A 17,231-nucleotide genomic window follows, 5' to 3' on the forward strand; every position below is an offset into this window, starting at 1 on the left:
GTGAATAATGCTGCAATGAACATAGGGGTGCATAAGCCTCTTTGGATTGTTGATTTCAAGTTCTTTGGATAAATACCCAGAAGTGGGATAGCTGGATCATGAAGTATTTCTATTTTTAATTTTTTGAGGTATCTCCATACTGTTTTCCATAGTGAACAGCCTTTATTTTTAATAAAGACTTGACTTGACTCATTCATATCAAAGCCCTCCTAAATTCTAAAGGTGGGCAAAGTTAAATTTATTTTAACCGTTGGTTTAAGAGAACTTTATGATAGATGTTTACTTTTAGTATTGAATGTATACAAATTATATGTATTTGTGTACACGTCTTATAGTAAATGGAGATTTCTTACCCAACCAGGATGTGGTACATATAGACCCTTTTATTTTTAATGAATACAGAGTTTTGAAGTCATAATATTGAATTTTAACACTATGTTGGCCATATCTGTGATTTATTTGACGTAATACTCCCTTGGTCAAGACCCTTCATCATACTGCCGGTAAATGGGAAAACACAATTTAATATCTAAAGATCAACTTATCATTTTTTCCAGGAATTCACTGATATGAAGACTGCCTGCCTGAATATTTCTGGCTAGTGCTACTTCATGGAAGTATAGAGTTTGATAAATTTCTTTTCTGCTCTGTGAAGAAGTAGTTGAACAGGAGTTTGAAACGTGCCAACTAGATTATAGCAAACAGTGCCTGTCAGTCTTAGTTCTATCAGTCTGGATTTGATAGTTTTTTCCTCAGCTGTAACATTTCTAGGCTGAAGAATTCCAATTTTTTTTTTAAAGTTTATTCTAATGAAGTAGCTCTTCTTTCATCAAAGGCCCAAAATTTCTTCCGTCATTTAGTTATCCCCTTTCTAGGGCTTTTCAGGTCCTGAGATGTGGCAAACATAACTGTATGCTAGCAGTGTACCCACTCCAGTTCATAGGAAGCTGTTTTCCATTTTGGTTTCCATATCCTTAGAAGGAAGAGTGCTGAGGGGGAAGGAGTGTAGGATTTGGATTCAGAAATCCTTGGTTCTTGGCCTCGCTCTGCCCTTTATTAGCTATATGAGCCTGAACAAATCCTTTAAAACAGCTTGAGCCTCAGTTGTTTGTTCATCTATAAAATTGGGATGTTAATATCTCCCTTATTTATCTCACTTATCCATTTAAAACTAAATTGAGTGTCATAGAGTGGGCCTTGGGTGCCGTTGCAAGGACTCTATTATTTTTCTCATTTGTGAAAGGGGCTATTAGAAGATGAACTCCACCAAGGCAGGAACCTTTGTGTTTTCCCTTTCCTCTCAGCACTGCACCCCTGGAGTCAGGGTCTCTCATGTGAAATTGTGTTCACGGGTGAGGGCTGTCTCTGTTGGTGCCAAAGCCACAGCTTGACCTTGCCTAACTTTGTGACTGAGGTGAAGGAGCAAGCATACTTATCAAGGGGAAGATAACACAAATCTAAAAGGAAATTATAATACTGAAGACCACAGAATCAAGATTAAAAACTATCTTGACAGGCTGTGGCCCTGAGTTGGAAATATTAAGATGAAACTTAACTGAGATAAGAAAAGATTCCTCATTTAAATTTAATATTTAATAATGATAGCTAAATTTATGAACATTTATGTTAGGCATCCTGATACATATACATGTTATGTAATTTTATGACAGTTGGATGAGGTAGATACCATTACTATAAAGATGGGGAAATTTAAAGTAACTGTCCAAGATTGCTTAGCCATTAAGTGCTGGAACCAGGATTCCAACACCTGAGCATTCCAAACTGCACACACTTAACTGCTATGGACCTCAGAGTTATGCCCTCATCTCCCAAGATGTCCACATCCTTATCACCAGAACCTGTACATATGTAACCTTCATGGCAAAAGGGACTTTGCAGATGTGAGTAAATTTATTGACCTTCAGATAGGGAAATTATCCAGGTGGACCCAATCTAATCACACGAGTCTTTAAAAGTGAGAAGCTTTCCTATCTGCAATGAGAGAGGAGATAGGAGAAGGAGAGATTCTAATGAGAATTCAACCTGCTGTTGCTAGCTTTGAATATGGAGGAAGGAGGCCATAAGTCAAGGAATGCCGGTGGCATCTAGAAGCTGGGATCAGCCATCAACTGACAACCAGCAAGGAAATGGTGAACACGATGTAATCTATACAGAAATCGAAGTATAATGATGTACACCTGAAATTTATATAATGTTATAAACCAATGTTACTGCAATAAAAATAAAATACATGTCCTTTCATTTTATTATTTATTTAATTTTAATTTTATTTATTTTTTTTCTTTTATGGCAAAATTGACTTAGTTGCCAATTAGTTTGGTGAAAATGTTTGCAGCAAAGATGTCTACAGCAAAGATGTTTACAAGGAAAATACTGGACACGTTTATCAACCAGTCTAGATATGAAACCAGACTATGATGAGGCTAAAGCAAAATTAACAAAATAAGGATAGAGAAGCATTAGTCTTCAGATCATGTCTTACTGTTTTGTAATTTGGCCAGAATATTTCTGGAAAATTGGGTCAATTCTGAATGCCAGATTTTGAAAGTCATCAACAAATTAAAGTGAGTCAAGCATAAGATGAATGAAATGATGAGCCTAGGGTTCACAAAATTTTAATACTTTGGAAATTGATGCGTTTTGCAAGTACCTAGCTTTGTCCTATTCCAATATCCTCTGAGGGTATTGGTATATTTCATCAGGGTATATAATACAGATTTTTTTTTTGGTTTGCTTTTTTTTTTTTTTTCTGATTTCAAAGGTAATCAGACAAAATTCAAACATCTCCAAAATGTAAAACAGATGATGGAAGTCCACTGTAATCGCATCTCCTAACCACTATCTTAGTCCAGGATCTTCCTCCAACTTTTCGTTTATATGTGTATTAACCTATCTACATGAGTGTGTATATGTGTATATTTTCTGAATAAAAAATAGATCATAAAGTTTATAGATTATGAATCTTGATTTGAAAGATAAAACAAATTCTAAGATTCTACAGATATTTTCCTCTAATGTTTTGTTTTGTTTTTTTTTAGATTTTTGGTCCACCTGGGAATTTATTTTTGTGTACTTTACAACATAAGGATCTAACTTAATTTTTTTTGTATGTGTAATCAATCGTCTTAACACAGTTTTCTGAATAATCCCGCCCAGTTGGTGACCCTTCCCATATACTAAGTCCGCATAATGATGTGTCTGCTTTTGTATTCCCTAATCTGTTCCACTGATCATCTATTCCTGAGGCAGTGCGATGCTTTTAATTTGATATTTAGCAGAGTAAGCCACCCTCATTCATCTTATTTTTTCACACTTTTCATGCCCATTTACAAGTATTTATTCTTCTAGATAAATTTAAGGATTAAGTTAAAAAAAAAAAAAAGCCCTGTTAGAATTTTCATTAGAATTGCATTAGATTTTTAGATTAATTTGAGGGGAATCAATGTATTTTTTACAGTTTTAATTATTTTTCCATTGAGATTTTTTTATTGAGGTAACATTGGTTTATAACAGATTTCAAGTGTACATCATTATAATTTGACTTCTGTATACGTTATGTCATGTTCACCACAAAAAGTCTAGTTTGTGTCACTGTACAAATGACCCGCTTTACCCATTTCACCCTGCCCTCAGCCCCCCAATTTTAATTATTTTATCCAAGAGATTCAGGTCTCCTTTTAAATCTTTCAGCATATTTTTATGATACTCTTTATTTTACGTAAAGCTTATATATTTCTTGTGACACTTACTCCTAGATATTTTATATATATTTTTTGTTATTGTGAATTGAATCTATTTTTCTTTCATTATATTTTCTAACTAGTGATTGCTGCTATAGTGTTAGGCTATTGAATTAAGAATATTTATCTTTTATTTTTCCATTCTACTGAATTCTCTTATTAATTCTGATGCTTTTTCAATTGATTATCTTGGATTTTCTTAGGTAGGCAATTATATCATCTGCAAATAATTACATTTTGTCTCTTCCCTTCCAATATTTAAACTTATAATTTTGTTCTTGTCTTTTCTCATTGACTATTTGCATTTTGAATCAGCTGTTTTGAGATTGAGACATTTTAACACAGCCTAAACACGAATCACTAAATAATCTCTGTTTTTCCAAAATGAAATAATAATAGCTAATACATATCAAGTGCTTATTGTGTGCCAAGCAGGTTCTAAGCATTTTACAGATATTAATTTATTTAGTCCTTACAACCATCTTAGGAGTAGGTATTATTATGTTCATTTTAATGATGGGCAAACAGGAACATCAAGAAACATCATGAAGGTTGAACAAGGGGTGGTGCTGGGATTTGAACCCAGGCAGCTTGGGTCCCAAGGTCATACTCCTAACTACTAATCTAAGTTGCTTCTAAATAGAAACAAAATGGTTTTCTTGATTTCTCTGATTATAAAAGTAAGATATGCTTATTACAAAAGGTTTAGTCAAAATAAAAAGGTATAAACAAAAGGAAAATCATCTCTAGTCCGCTCTCATTTTTTATTGCTGCAGAGTATTCACTGTGAGATAGAATGGTAACTTATTTAATCAATCCCATGCTGATGGGTTTTTGCAATAGCTTTTCAAACACCCATTTATATGTTCATGATACTCCCTGAACTGGTCAAAAAGTATTCACATTTCAAATTTTGACGGAATTGCCAAATTGTACCCCTCACTCCAAGAGAGGTTGCCTTGTTAAACTTTGTTAATTTGATAGGTGAAAATTAGCTCAATATTATTTTAATTTGCACATTTTATTGCAATATATTTTCATATATTTTAACCATCTTTATTTTTTTTTCTATTGGGTGTTGATCTTTTTATTGATTTATAAACATTCTTTTTATATTAGGGTCATTCCGTCTGACATATGTGTTGCAATTTTTCGTACCAGTTTGTCATTATAGAAATAGTGATCCACATTTTATTATATATCTTTATAGTCTACCACATATTCTTTTAAAATTACTAATTACTGAGTGAACCAGACGCCACCTTCCAGCCTCACTCTTTTCCTTAGACTTAACCTCACAGCCTTTCTCACTGTTTATTTATTTATTTTTTTGTGAGGAGATCAGCCGTGTGCTAACATCTGCCAGTCCTCCTCTTTTTTTGCTGAGGAAGACTGGCCCTGGGCTAACATCTGTGCCCATCTTCCTCTACTTTATATGGGACGCCGCCACAGCATGGCTTGCCAAGCAGTGCATCGGTGGGCGTTTGGGATCCGAACCGGCGAACCCCGGGCCACTGCAGCGGAGCACGCGCACTTAACTGCCTGCGCCACCGGGCCGGCCTCCCCTCACAGCCTTTCTCATAGGAGGAAGGGTCAGGCTGCCACTTAGGGTTATTACTTGGTAATTCAAAACAGTTTGATATCTAGATAAGTGTTGTGGATTGCACACTTGTGCAAAGGAAAGTTATGTTTTAAATTCACATAGGACAGGAGAAGCCATCAAATTAGAGATGTCAACAAACAATGGAAAGTGGGAAGCAGAGGGGCAAGTGGTAACTGGCCTAGCCTATAGAGGAAAATGCCAACAGGCATACCAGTTTGCACAGCAGAACTCTGAAACGTTAAGGAATTGGAGGCACCATGCCCTCAAATAGCTGGAGGGGAGAGAGGGGCGCATAACAGGATGATTTGCTGAAAGACTTTATAAAGAAAAGTGAAACCGCAGATCCCTTTCCACAAAGATCCTGCAAGATCCTGCAAGATAACTACCTCTCTCTTACCCCAGAAGAAGAAAGGAAGTTTATTGAGAAATTCAGCTAAAGGAGCATCAGACTCAGGAACAAAGGCAGAGAGGATGTGTTGAGACACAATCATGAAAATGAATATTAAGTGAAAATGTACATATGGAACCCTGAAACTTCCCCACCCTCAGTCCTTATCCTGCCCCCTCCCACTTCTTCCAGCCAGGCTTTCTGAGCAAAAGATTGGAGGATTCTTCTCTGGACAACCTGTCTAGCTCAAGGCAAAAATATTACGGATTCTGACATTTTAGGGTTTCTTGTGAAATGGGCAGTTACGCTACAGGGATGGCTACTCGTGAACCATCCTTGCCCATGCATGCAGAGCTTCTTATTGGCTTCTTGGTGTCTCCCTCTTGAATATGAATAGACTGCCAAAAAAATCAGTCCTTTGACATGAAAGATAAAGACACAAATAAACAGAAAAAAAAAGAAACCTAGAGAAAACAGACTATTCAGGGAGTAGAAGAAAATTAAAAACAAACAAAAACTTTTACATTCTTAGAGAGGTGAGGAGATTTTGCATGAGTGAAACATTGCTGAGAGAAATTAAGGAAGATCCAAATAAATTGAGAGGTATATCTTGTTCATGGGTCAAAAGACTCAATATAGTTATAATGTCAATTCTCCCCCACATTGATCTATAGCAGGCCTTTTTTTAGATTGAAATTTATAACCTATTTTAAAAATTCATATCAAATGCAAAGGACCCAGAATAGCCAAAACAACTGAAAAAGTAGAACAAACTTGAAGGACTAAAACTACCTGGTTTTGAAACTTATTTTACAGCTATGGTAATCAAGACAGTGGATGGTGGTGTAAGATAGAAATAGATCAGAATAAAGAGTGTAGACATAGATCCACAAATAAATTGATGATTGATGTCTTACAAACATGAAAGGATAATTCAGTGGCAAAATATTAGTATTTTCAACAAATGTTGCTGGAACAATTGGATATACATATGCAAAAAAAAAAGGAACTTCAATCCATATCCTGTACCATATACAAACATTAACTCAAGATGAGTCATAGATCTAAATGTAAGAGCTAAAACTGTAAGTATTGTAGATGAAAACACAGGAGAAAAATCTTTGTAACCTTTGTTTAGGTAAAGATTTCTTAGTTTTGACACCAAAAGCATGATCTATAAAAGAACAAACTCATAAATTGGACTTCATCAAAATTAAAAACTTCTGCTCTCAGGAAGAACATGAAAAGACAGCCGACAAGGAGAAAGTGTTTGCAATGTATATATTTGAGAAAGGACTTGTATTTAGAAAATATAAAGACCCCAAACTTGATAATAAGAAAACAACCTTATTAAAACTTGGCAAAAAGATTAGAATAGACCTTTCACCAAAGAAGATATGTTAATGATCAATAAGCACATGCAAAAGTGTTTAACATCATTAGTCATTAGGGAAATGGAAATTAAAATCTCAGTGAGATACTACTCCACACCTATTAGAATGGCTAAAATTAAGAAGACTGACCATATTAAATGTTGACGAGGATGTGGAGGAACTGGAACTCTCATATACTTCTGGTGGGAATGTAAAATGGTTCAACGCTTGCAAAAACAATTTGGAAGTTTCCTAAAAGTTAAACCATACACCTGTCATATGACCAGACATTTACTTCTAGAGAAAAGAAAGTATATGTCCATACAATGACTTGTGCACAAATGTTCACAGCAGCTTTATTTGTAATAGCCCAAAACTGAAAACAATCAAATGTCCATCAATAAGTGGATGAATAAACAAAGGGTGGTATATCCATACACAGTGTCACTTCTGCCATGCCACAAGCCTGCCCAGAATCAAGGGAAGAGATCATAGACCCCACCTCTCACTGCAGAAGCGACAAAGTCGCAATGTAAGAAGAGCTTGTGGGATGAGAGATATTGTTGAACATGCCAAAGTATATGATGTGTGTTCCCTTGGAAATATTATCCCTTTTTTTTTTTTTTTTGTGAGGAAGATAGCCCTGAGCTAACATCCATGCTAATCCTCCTCTTTTTGCTGAGGAAGACCGGCTCTGAGCTAACATCTGTTGCCAATCCTCCTTTTGTTTTTTTGTTTTTTTTTTTCCCCAAAGCCCCCGTAGATAGTTGTATGTCATAGTTGCCCATCCTTCTAGTTGCTGTATGTGGGACGCGGCCTCAGCATAGCCAGAGAAGCCGTGCGTCGGTTCGCGCCTGGGAACCGAACCCAGGCCGCCAGTAGCGGAGCGCACACACTTAACCGCTAAGCCACTGGGCTGGCCCTATTATCCCTTTTTAAAGGTCTACATCACATGTCAAACTCAGGACGCAAAGAATCATTGTCCCATAGCTTGGTACAGTGCTCCTATTTGTTGAGAGCCCATTGACTAGAACAGCTCTGCCTCTGCTTAATGAAAGCTCTTTTCTGAGAGGCAGCAGTGTCTTCTATCCTAAACTAAGTGTTCTTCAAGAACTGCCTTAGCTCAGAAAAATGTGGTATAGGATTAAGGGTCAGTTGTGAAAATTGTAGTTAGCTTAGGTCAACAATCATCAATGTACTGTTTCCAGTGGAATATTTCTGATTGCCACTGACTTCTGTGCACAATGTGGCCAAACTTTTTGGCATTTTTTAGCTCTACAACCACTCAACTTTTCTAGAAGGCGCTCACTCTCTTCATGGTGATATTGCAAAAGGACCCCAGAAACTGGGTCTGAGGGGCTATTAACCTAGCTCCTTAATTTGAAAATGGTAAAGGGAAAAAAAGAAACATCGAACTTGCCTTTCCGATAGGAACTGTTTTTTATGGTAACCAAATGGCCCAAGATGATGAGGAAAATATCTCCATTTTACCAAGGAATATTTACCAGTAATGTAGTAGGATTGATAGAATTAACAAATCAACATTCTGTAACATCTTTAACTCAGGCAACAAATAGCAAGGGTGTTAAAAGCATTAGGTGTGTAGGTGATGGGAAACTGTTCATAGAGAGCCAAAGTGATTCCATACGGATTACTTCCTAGCTGCGAGAAGAGAAATGTAAGTCTCCCATCATGGGATCAGAAAGTCATCACCTTCATCCAGTGGTTATCTTAACATTACTAATGGAAGGTCAGCCAGATGTTCCATGTTTCCTGAGGTATACGGAGATAAACAACATTACCTGTGACGTATAGCCAAACTTGACTCCATCAAACTTTAATTTCCAGTTGATAGGAAATACAGAAAACAGGAGAACAAACTAATCAACACCATAAAGAAGTATGCAGAAAAATCCAAAAGAAAGCACAGCCCATAGCACATCTGGCCTGATCTATTTAATAAGTCAGTGTTAACAAGAGAGAGAAACTGTTGCTGGTTTAGAAGAGAAAACTATTATAATGCAATGTGTGGATTGATTAAACCAGAGGTATAGGATGTTTTAGAGATGACTGAGGAAATCTGAATATGGATTGGTATTAGAAAAGATAAAATTTTATTTATATGGAAAGGTAGGAATCATTAAATAAAAAATCTAGGTTATAAAATAACATGCACAGTATAGTCTGAGTTTTGGTATAAAAAATACAGAAATATATATATGCAAATTGTTTGTCTAAACTGAAACACTTAGGAGAATAAAGAGGGGCACTATTGATGCTTATGCCAGGACAACAGGTATAAACTGGGTCTTCCAGGCAAGCCAGGAGAAATGAGTATCCTACAAGCAGCTGTACTCAAACTGCAGTGTGCAGCAGCATTGCCTGGGAGTGGGTGGGTGGGGCATGTAAAATGAGGATTCCTAGGCCCCATCCTCAGAGATTCTGACCCAGGAGGTCTGAAATGGGCCCAAGAATTAGCCTTTTTGTAAGTGCCCAGGTGATTCTGGTGCTGGGACTGCTGAGGAAATGGAGCTTGGCCCAGAACCGTTTCTGTTGGCATCACCACTAAGCAGGGATTGGCTAATCTTTGAGGATTTGTTTAAATTTGCTTTTTTGTTTTCTTCTTGAGTGAACCTCTCAGAAACCCATCTTTTGCCCATTAAAGGAGACAGGAAAGCACAATGGTTAAATGAATGGCCTCTGCACTCTGATAGCACTATTTGAGTACCAGCTTTAGTACTTATTAGCTGTATGACACTGGGTATGTGTCTTAACATCTCTGTTTTCTTGTAGATAAAATAGGAATATTGATAGAGTTGTTATGAGGATTAAATGAGATAATACATTTAAAGCACATAATAAGTATCAATAAACAGTAGTTATGACTTAGTATGGTTACTATTACCATTACTAAAAAGGCAGTGAATGCTCTGTGCTAGCCCTGGAAGTGTTATTTGTGTCATCTGATAGGGTGTCTCCTGGAGAGCAAAATGAACACCTTGTCCCTGACCCTTATGGATGATTCATAAATTGGTGAACAGCTTTTCACTGCACATCTGTTCTCTGACAGCCCCTTCGAAGTCTGTGGTATAGTTGCCTGAGTCTTTGGGCATGGGAGCCCTACGCAGCACACCTGCTTCAATATTGTGCTCTGAAATCTCCAGGTCTGATTACTATGGAATGAAAAGGGCAGGGACTTTTTGTTCTGAGGACACGGACTAGAGGGAGATTCTCCAGTCTTTTAAACTCATCCTTTCAAGGTATATTTTATTTCTTATCCAGAGTAAGTCTAAGAAGATTTTCTTGGCAACGTAAGTATTGCTGCCCAATAAGGGAAGGTGATTTCCTTTTTAAGATTCCTGCTGTTTTCTTAGTAGGTGGAAACTTCTGTGTTCTGCAGAGGCTGTGTGCCGTTATTGTCCTTCCTGGGTTCATTCTTTCCATTCTGAGACTGGAAACAAAACATCCATAGGAAACAATTAGTATTTCTATCCCTATTTGTACTCATTTGGGAAAGTGGGGGGTGGCTTGGTTTTTTTTTTTTTTCTCTTTGTCTTTTGTACTTTCCTTCTGTAACATTCTCACCTATGTTTTTTGAAAAGTCAAGATGCATCCTTTGACACATGGCCTGGTAAAATATTTGAAATAGGGACTGTCCTGAAAACTCAGGGGCTTCTGTTACTGTGTGTACTACCTCCTGCCGGAGGGGTCTGAGCCACTCTGTCCAAATACATGTGAGGGATTAGAAAGGATGCCCCAGGTATGTCCTACTTTACTCCATGCAAGGTGCAGGGGCAATTTTATCCTGAAGCTAAAGGAAGTTATGCTTCAATATCCCACACTTGCTAGAACCTGGCCTTTTCTAAGGCACTGTGAGGGAACCTAGTGCATGTGTTCATATGTTTTTGTATAAATAGCAAAAATAAGATATTTCTGTATTGTTTCCCATTAAAGATGATCTCAAAAACTTTATAAGGTTTAGGCCCTACAAATCTGGATCACTCCTGACAATCCTCTCTGGCTACAACTGGTGGATTTCACCTTTAAGTAACCAGATGGTAAGCAGCCTCAACTCCAGGCCAGGGCACACTGGAAAGCCAAGGATATTGCGGGAATGCAAGGACAAAGGAGCATTTGCCACCCCATTAGCCGCTGGATGCAGAGAAAACAGCAAGCTGGAGCAAGACCAGACCTCCTGCGGAAAAACAAGTTACAGACTCGGGGGCTGGCAGAAAGAGTTCCTTCTTCAGAGGGGTAAGTAGCAAGTGGCATGAATCAGTTACCTGTTTCAAAGTCTTTGAGAGAAATTAATGACCTACTTTTAAATTCTCCTCAAATAAAAATACCATTGCTGGGGCCGGCCCGGTGGCACAAGCGGTTAAGTGTGCGCGCTCCGCTGTGGTGGCCCGGGTTGGAGGTTCGCAGGCCTGGATCCCGGGCGTGCACCGAGACGCACCGCTTGGCAAGCCATGCTATGGCGGCATCCCATATAAAGTGGAGGAAGATGGGCATGGATGTTAGCCCAGGGCCAGTCTTCCTCAGCAAAAAAGAGGAGGATTGACAGATATTAGCTAAGGGCTGATCTTCTTCACACACAAAAATACCATTGCCTACGTGCTGTACCCCAAGCACCCTCAAGCCCAGGAGGGGCTGCGTCCTGCAGTGGAGAGAGCTCTGGAGTGGTCCTGGCCCCAGCCCCTTGGCCAAGTAACCATGTGCCTTTGGCTAAATTATTAATCCCTTCAAGCTTCACTTTGTTCATCTTTAAAATGAGCGTGTTGGATTAGGCAGCCTTGCTCTGAAACTTGAATAATTTTATAATACGGAGGTAGAATTTAAATGATTTCTCTAGTGATATAGGGGTATTTCCATGGGAAAATATGATGCACGTGTTGAGAGGGAGATTGACATATGGAGAAAAATTGGACCATATGGGGTTAGGAAATTAAGAATTATCTCCCCTTGGCTCAGTAAATGTGCCAAATATGAGCCTCTCATTCTAAGAACTGCCTTCCTTTTAGCAAATGAGAAGAAGACATGAGCATTTCCAAAATTAAAAGAATATTCATGTCATGTCAAATGTGTGACGTGTGTAGGTAGTGATGTGTGTTAGGTTCTAGGAAGGAAATTTGTATTTAAGACATGTTCTCTGTTATAGGAGACTACAGCTAAAACAAGACTAGCCCAGATAAAACAATTAGCAAACAAAGCTGATAAGATATAACCATAACCCATAATTAATGATGGACTGATTTAGTAAATAATGGTGCATCCATTCTATGGCATACTATGCAATTATCAAATAGAATGAGCCACATTAATATGTATTGAGTTGGAAAAGTGTAGAAGATATACTGTTAAGTGAAAATAAACAAGTGGTAGAATAATATGAAGAACATGATCATGTTTTTGTAGAATGCAAAAACAAGACTCTAAATAGGTAATTCTATGTTTGTATAAGCATAGGAAAAGTATGGAATGATACACACCAACATGCTAATACCAGTTACTTTAAGAGGCTGGGATTGGACAGAGAAGGAAGAGAGAATTTTTTTTTATCTTTCTGTAATTCAGTTTGTTTAAATTGTTACAACGAGTGTGTATTATAATTTTTTAAAGTGCTTTTGTAGAACACAAAAAAAACATAACCTATGTTTCCTCAGGCTTCACCAGTCTGCGGATGTATGTTGTGGATCATATAATGGTTATATCTTTCACTCTGCAGTACCCCTAGCCCCCCACTAAAATTCACCCTGTGATTTTGAAGCCAGCCCTCTCCTGTTTTGGGAGGGGCCTTAGCACAACACAGAAGCCGATGCCCTTCCTGAGGGGGCATTATCTGTGCTCAGGACTCTGTCAGAGCTACAAGATGGCACCATATTCCCTCAGATTCCCAAAGTCCCAGCAGCACCTTTGTTCTTCAGGAACGGGAATGCTTTTCCTCCCCCTCCCCCATCACACTTTGCTGGATGGTCACCAAAGTGGGCCTGCTTGGGCTCTTTGTGCACATCAACTCTTCTAGGCTGGTCCTATCCTTCTCCAGAATTGCCTGGGCCCCTCTACATGGGTTCAGCCTCCATGGGCATGTCCACACACAGTGAATGCTACATTGTATGTTGGAGGCAGAAATTCAGTGAAGGGAAAGACCTAGGGTCCAAACAGAGCTGTGGGGAAGGGTGAAGATAGGGGACATCAAATGTGTGAACCCTAACGCCAGCAATATTAAGAAAGTGGAATGAGAGTGAGAAAGAGAAAAGCAGCTGGCTTAGCACTACTGGCTAGTCTGTGGTACACTCTTGTTAGATATGAACGGTCTCACGGAACATCCACTTCAGACAAGGCCATTGTGTGACTGTGATGGCTCAAAACAAAAACGAGACCAGTCTGTAATTATGTCTGACCATAATCAAAAACAAGAAATTGACTAGACCGCAAAATTGACCACCAAACATTCCCCTATCCTGCGTAGTAAGAGTAATAACTGCTGCTTCTTTACCAATTACAGCTGTAGGCTTGCTTCATTCCTCCCGCCTTATAGATGAGAATTAAGGTACCAATCATAGAATCATCCCTGCTTCCCGACAACATCCAATCCAGAGCAGAGCCCCACTTCCTTGAACCCTCCCCAGGATCACTGAACACAAGCTCAAATCCTATCATAAACCCTTTTTTACACCCTCTTACTGAGAGTGTGCAGTCTCCTCATTGCAACAAGTCAACGAACCCACAGCTGACTATAGGTGTGTTCTCGGGGGTTTTTGGCAGGAGGGCACTGACAAGGGGCAGGCTCTGAGGTGGACCAGTGTAGTGGCATTGAAGGCAGAGGCCTAGGAGTTTTCACCCCGCCATTTACTTTCCCAGTTGTTGTGAGAAAGTCATTTACATATTTGCATCAGTTCTTGATGGTAGTATTAATTCATTGCCTGAATGAACAAGGTGTGTGAGGGTCTTTCAGAGAAAGATCTGACTTTGGCAGAGTATTTCTTTGGAAAGTACTGGAGAGTGAGGGCATGTTGGTGAGGTGGTGACAAATGAGGAAATGTTTGAATTCCAGGATGCCTTACCAATCTGTATTCTACCTGCACAGGCAACTGGTGTTGAAGAAAGAATATAGACTTAAGGATCAGTCCTAGCTCTACTGCTCAAAGGTATATGACTTGGAGCAAGTTTCTTATCCTTTCTGAGCTGCAGAGCCTGCAGCTGAGGAATGAAAAGAATATCACTTACCTCACAGGCTTGAACAGAGCGTGTAAATCACCCAGCACTCCCTGGTACGTAGGGTAGTGGGTACTCACCAAATGCGCCGTCTCTTTCCTTCACAGTAGGCAGCGGACAGCCGCTGTGGGTTCCTGAAAGAGAAGTGGCCCAAGGAGAGTAGGCATTTTAGGAAGTAGACCTGAAGGTGGTGTGCAAGATGACCTAAGTGTGGAGGGAGTAGGCAGACCTGGAGATGCTGGGACACTCCAGCTTGTGTGGCACTTGCTGAGCACTGTAGAGATTGCGTCACATTCTCACAAGCAACGCAATCGTCCTGGCTGGACATGGGCGAAGAATGAATGACGGAGGCATGCACGTAGAGTGTTTTATACAGCAAGCCTTAGTGGGACACGATAGAGGGAAGAAATGCTAAAGTTAGGGACACTTCTAGAAAGGCAGCCAAACTCTGGGCTGGTTGGAACAGCAAGAGGAACAGATCCCCTCAGAGTGCAGCAGTCAGCAACGGGATGCCCGTTTCTAACAAATAAGTCCTTGGGCCATAACATCTTCCACTTGTGGTTGTTGCCAGGGCTTTACAGTCACACAGAGAAGGTCTGCTTCAAATAGGAAGGGGAATGCTGATCTCTGAAAGTCGGTTTGGGCTTTCTTCCACATATTACTTTTTGCGTGACCAAGGCAGGCCATTCCACTTTAGCCTGAGGGCAAATGACTCCAACGAGGAGAAAATGGATGACGGATGTCAAGGGCTATATTTTGCAACCACTCTTTCCTCACCAGCTCCACCTGTGGTAGTTCCTAAATTTTATAGTTAATAATACCCCAGTGAACCCTCAAGTTAGCACATCCTTCACTTAGCAGAGAATCTTTAGATCTAGGGCATTTGTATTAAAAAGCAAACAAAAAACCAAAACCGCTGGTGATTTGTGAATGACGTAAAAAAAACTCCAACTTGCAAGTTACTTGCAAATGGTGTAAAAGAGAGCAAAGTCAAGGCAATAGCAAGTTGCCCCAGTGATCTGAATCATCAAATCAATCAACATTATTGGGCACCTACTTTCTATGAGGCTGGGCACAGAGGAACTAAAAGATGAACAGGCTGATCTCTGCCTTCATAGAGTTTGTCGTCTAGTGGGGAGGCTGACAAGTATATCAACAAATCTAATGCAAGGGCATAGGAAATGTGCCGAATCATCATGGTAGTGAGAAGAAGGGGATGACTACATCTTACTAGAAGGATCAAGATTTTTTTTTTCATTGAGGAAGATCAGCCCTGAGCTAACATCCATGCCAATCCTCCTCTTTTTGCTGAGGAAGACTGGCCCTGAGCTAACATCTATTGCCAATCCTCCTCCTTTTTTCCCCTTTTTCTCCCCAAAGCCCTGGTAGATAGTTGTATGTCATAGTTGCACATCCTTCTAGTTGCTGTATGTGGGACGCTGCCTTAGCATGGCCGGACAAGCAGTGCATCAGTGCGTGCCTGGGATCCGAACCCAGGCCGCCAGTAGTGGAGTGTGCGTACTTAACCGCCAAGCCACGGGGCCGGCTCCTAGAAGGATCAAGATTTTAAAGTTTGGATTTTAAAAGAAGAAGAGGATCTTGAGGAGTTCTTGATCTGGACTTCAGATTATCAGCCAATAGACATAGACATAATGGTCACCTCCTTGTCCCTCTCCTGGAAGTGTGTGAATGTCCTGGTCCCTAAAAGACATATCCTCTCCTGGACCTTCGTGTCTCTGGCTTGCTTGCCTGTAGCCTGATAGAAGGAAGGACTTGGGAGAGAGTCAACTGCTGTTCAGCTCTATTGATCCCTAAGGAATCTCATCCCCAAGGTGCACAGGCCATAGGAATTGGAGACCTATCATTACAGGACTTTTGGAATTCTAACCCAGACACTGGAGAATAATGATCAGAAAAAGGGGGCACAAGTGTCAAAAGTGTAATTGTGCTAGATAATGCATTCAGCTTGCTAAAAGAGAATGGAAGAAATTGGGAATAATGTACTTAGGCCTAGATAGTCTCTCTGCTTGATTTAACATGGTCACATTTTTCCTGTTTTGAGAATGAGAGGACGACAGATGCCCACTTTATAAATATAATAAGACAACAGCACTAAGATCTGTATACTACTGTTGATTCAGTGAGAGAATCCACTCAGCCTATTTAAACTACAACTGAGAGTAAAGTGTGTGTGTGTGTGTGTGTGTGTACACCTGGACTCCCTCGCATTTTAGTTTTAGTGTCTTCCTTTGCAAAATGGGTATGCGTGTGTGTGTGTATTTAATATATGTACTTATGAAAGTATATATGTATATCTATACATAATATAATTATATATACATAATATATATAATATTATACACTATGCCTAGCACGTAGTGAGCACCAATAAAGTTAGTTGTATTTTATTATTTTATTTTATTTTTCTATGAATTATTAATTTTTGAAAACATCTTTCATTCAAACAAGAGAAAGTTGCACCTTTGGGATTTTTTGTAAACTTTTTATATGGAAATTTTCAAATGTTTACAATAGTAGAGAAAATAGTATAATGAACCCCCATGAACCCATCACCTAGTTTCGATAATTATCAACACATGGCCAGTTCTGTTTCATCTATACTCTATGTCCCCTCCCCCAGCCAGCTGCAAATCCAAGATCTCATATCATTTCATTTGTAAGTACTTGACTATTATAGAGTATTTTTTAAAGCTCAACATTTATTTCATATTGCCTCCATGCACAATCTGTTGTATTCATCAGTCCATAGGTTTCCGACGACACAAGAACATTTTCCACACCAGTGTTTGACACAAAAATTGAAACTGAATATTAAATCAGTAACGAAACCTTTGGAGCAGCAGTTTCTTTCCTGGAAAAGAATTTCCACT

This window comes from Ceratotherium simum, chromosome 11 (genome assembly GCF_057802395.1).
Source record: "Ceratotherium simum simum isolate JZ-2026a chromosome 11, ASM5780239v1, whole genome shotgun sequence".
Classification (NCBI taxonomy): domain Eukaryota; kingdom Metazoa; phylum Chordata; class Mammalia; order Perissodactyla; family Rhinocerotidae; genus Ceratotherium; species Ceratotherium simum.